The sequence below is a fragment of the Sparus aurata genome, chromosome 14 (assembly GCF_900880675.1).
Source record: "Sparus aurata chromosome 14, fSpaAur1.1, whole genome shotgun sequence".
Taxonomy (NCBI): domain Eukaryota; kingdom Metazoa; phylum Chordata; class Actinopteri; order Spariformes; family Sparidae; genus Sparus; species Sparus aurata.
Window position 1 is genome coordinate 13,555,727 of NC_044200.1, and position 3,573 is coordinate 13,559,299.

The window sequence follows — 3,573 nt, forward strand, 5'->3', positions numbered from 1 at the left end:
ATAATGGGTGTTTCTTCTGAAAACTTTGCTCTTAGGATGCATCATTTCAGAATAAAACTCAGTGTTTTTGTGTTTGGGGTTAAGACCAGGGCTGCCAAAAGGTTTGATTTGGCCCGCCAGATTTTTCTAACTCAATAAATAATGAAAAGAAGATTAAAATATGAATCACTGTTCTCGTGTTTTATTTCAATACATAGGTATGTGTATTTGTAAATAAAATGTGTATTTGTAAATATATAATTTTATATTTGTGAAACGGAAAATTCTGCTTGTGAAGTCTGATTCATCATTTGTAAATCACCAATCGCACACACGCATCTCTTTCCTCAATTATGTATTTCTGAGACGTTCTTGTCGAGATTCACACAGATCCACAAACAAATAGGTCGTGATTCACAAATGGCCCGCCCTCCTCACCACTAGGTGGCAGTGTTGTTCTATGCATGTAAATATTCCTTCCACAAACACAAAGTTAGGATTTGTAACTTGTGTGTTGGTTTTTACAAATAAATGTGTATGTGTAAATAAAAAAAAATCATTTGTAAAAAAAAATGACATTTGCAAAAATGGAAAATTATGCTTGTGATGTCAAATTCAGCATTTGTGGATCACCAATCACACACACGCATCTCTTTCCTCGATGACGTATTTCTGAGACATTCTTGTCGAGATTCACAAAGATCCACAAACAAATACGTCGTGATTCACAAATGGCCCGCCCTCCTCACCACTAGGTGGCAGTGTTTTCAGCCCCTCTCGGAGGGTCTGCCCTCACATAGTGCAGCCTCCCCGGACTTGGATGACCACAACCAGTCGGTCAAAATCATGCTTCTCCGACATGTTCGGGTTTTAAGCGGGGATCGTCTGGACGTGTGTGCCCGCGCATAGTGCAGCCTCCCTGGGCTTGGAAGAACACAACCAGTCGGTCAAAATCATGGTTATCTGACATGTTCGGATTTCAAGCGGGGATCGTCTGGACGTGTGTGCCCGCACATAGTAGGCTACAGCCTCCAGTGGCGTAAGTGTTGGCGGTGCAACCGTGCAGCTGCACCAGGGCCCAGACGCCGTCACGGGCCCATGAAGGAAGAAAGGAAAAAAAACCCAGCTGTCCAAAATTGCCACAGGCCCTGTTTTTGTGAATGAAATAGCTGGGGGCGGGTCGGTAAGGTAGCGGAGTGGCCTTGATGCCTGTCAGTCATGATGAGTCGCGTCTCTGCTGTGTCTGCAGCTGAGCACTGTGGGCCGAGTCGATGCGTGTCTCTCTCCCGGCCGGGAGAGTTATCATACCGTACAATACCAAATAATAGTCGGGGCGTTTATTTGTTTCAATCACTTAACAGACCAGGCGTTTATTTGGGACCAGGCGGCAATTTGTGACAGGCGTTTAATTCCTTCCTCTCAAAAATCCGGGATGAAAATGTCACTCACTTTGCCAGCTTCTCGGTGAATTCTCTGGCATCCTTCTGCAAGTGAAGTTGTTGCGGTGGAGGAAACGATTCAGCCAACCATCACTTGCTGCAAACTCCTCATCTCTGCTGTCACTCACGGTGGCGGACATTTGTTTCTCCGTCGCCCTGATAATTTCGCAAATCGTGGCGTGACCGTTTGCTGATAACGCATCCCTGCATGTTTATCTCAGGCTCCTCGCTAGCCTTCTTCCTCCCTCCAGCAGGCAGCCTGGCCCTGTTGCTGTCCTCCTCAGACAGACGCAGAAGCTCCGCTTGATTTCTCGCCAGTCTCTCACTCTCTTAGGGTCGACAGAGAAACAACTAGGCGCAGCAAAATAAATAAATAAATAAAAAAAAACATTATTATTGATCGGCCCACCGGGAAAAATCCCGGTACTCCCGATGGCCAGTCCACCCATGCATTAGCAGTTCTCTCGAGTGGCTGTGAGTCAGTCCAAGCTTGTCTGTGTGTGGGCGTGCGTGCCTGTGTTTAGGGGCACAAAAAAAAATATTTGCACCGGGGCCTATCACCATGATGCTACGCTACTGACAGCCTCCCCTGGCCACAGAGAGCGACACCACCCGGTCCATATCAATTATTAATATTTCAAAATAAAAATTAATATGATAGGTCGGCATAAGTGGGAATCGTACCGTGAACTATACCACCTATCATATTAAGTTTTATTTTGAAATAATAATAATTGATATGGACCGGGTGGTGTTGCTCTCTGTGGCCAGGGGAGGCTGCATTATGTGTGAGCACGACAATCCCCGCTTTAAATCCGAACATGTCAGATAGCCATGATTTTGACCGACTGGTTGTGGTCTTCCAAGCCCGGGGAGGCTGCACTTTGTGAGGGCAGGCCCTCGGAGAGGGGCTGAAAACACTGCCACCCAGTGGTGAGGAGGGCGGGCCATTTGTGAATCACGACGTATTTGTTTGTGGATCTGTGTGAATCTCGACAAGAATGTCTCAGAAATACGTCATCGAGGAAAGAGATGCGTGTGTGCGATTGGTGATTTACAAATGATGAATCAGACTTCACAAGCAGAATTGTCCGTTTCACAAATATAAAATTATATATTTACAAATACACATTTTATTTACAAATACACATGTATTTGTAAAAACCAAAATACAAGTTACAAATTAGAAATTTGTATTTGTGGATAGCAAAACACGTGTGCAAACCAAGGAATGTTTGTAGATCACCCTCTGTGCATTTACAGGTATTTATGAGACAAAAATAACTCATATTCTGAGTAATATAATATAATAATATATACTAACAACATATTCTGACACGTATGACAAAGTGCTGTACTCAAGCGGAGGAAGTTTTATTCTGAGGACGCTCAGCCAAAGGAATGCATTGTGCATGCTGAGCTGTGGCAGTGTACCCTGCGTAGGAATAAAAGATGATGATTGCCATTTTTTTGGTGTTTGGTGGTTTTTCCCATGCTGCAATTTGTAGTTTTTTCTGTTGTTGCCACCCCTGAGGCAGACGGTGTGTACACATTGAGCAGCCGCACTGTGGATTTAGGAGTCACGGGAACTCTTCCAAGACACACAAACAAACGCAGGAGGATTTGGATGGACGATACTAATGTAAACTATCTTTTTGTTGTGGCAGCCCTCATTAGATTTGCCATGTATTCATCACACAGGAGGTGTAGTTTTATTGTGAAGGGGGGTGACCGGAAGTGTGGTTGTTGTTGCCGAGCGCGGAATTTGTCAATTGAGGAGAAATAAAGGACGGCACTGTTGCCGCTGAAGACGGCCATTTGTGTCCTTTTATTATTTTATTATTCACTCAGTATAGGCGCCCTAAATCCTCGGTTACATTGGTGGCAGCGGTGGGATTTTCCCTACGTGGATAGCAAGCGTTAACGACCGCCGAAACAGTTCGCCGAAGTTTAGCTAAGTGGCTAGCTACCGCTAGCATCGTTAGCTTAGCTGTTCAAGTGTAATTAGCATAACGTGTATGCCGTGTCGTCAGACCTGCACTTCGCGGTTAGTCATTAGCTCGGGTCGAAGAAACAAAACGACTGAAGCTGCAAATATGTGGAAGTTTGACCAGGACCCACTGCGTGACAGAGAGCGACGCGGTGAGAGGCCATT